Here is a 363-nt window from a genome sequence, read left to right as displayed (position 1 = left end):
AGTGATCAGAGCCTCTGTCTCCCAACGTCTGTCTGTTTGGCTCTGAGTCTTATCAGCATATCATAAACAAGGCCCACTCAGCAGCTCTGTGTCTGTTGCAGGCTGCACTAAACTACCTCTTCTTTTCTACAGTCTTCTGTATATCTTAACAATAATTCCTTACCCTGAGGATGGTACATTTTAGACTGTCTCCTCTGTTTGCTATTATTCAGTCAGTATCACATTTTATTAAAGCCCAAACTAACTTATGAAAAGATGAATGAAAGTGGCTTTATTGCAATGATAGTGATTACATGTCACACACTTCCTGAGCCTGATGTGACTCAAACATTCAAGCTTCTGTTCTACAGTCAGATGTGCTAC

This window comes from Austrofundulus limnaeus, unplaced genomic scaffold, assembly GCF_001266775.1.
Source record: "Austrofundulus limnaeus strain Quisiro unplaced genomic scaffold, Austrofundulus_limnaeus-1.0 Scaffold10795, whole genome shotgun sequence".
NCBI classification, from domain to species: Eukaryota; Metazoa; Chordata; class Actinopteri; order Cyprinodontiformes; family Rivulidae; genus Austrofundulus; species Austrofundulus limnaeus.
This window is presented reverse-complemented; position numbering follows the sequence as displayed.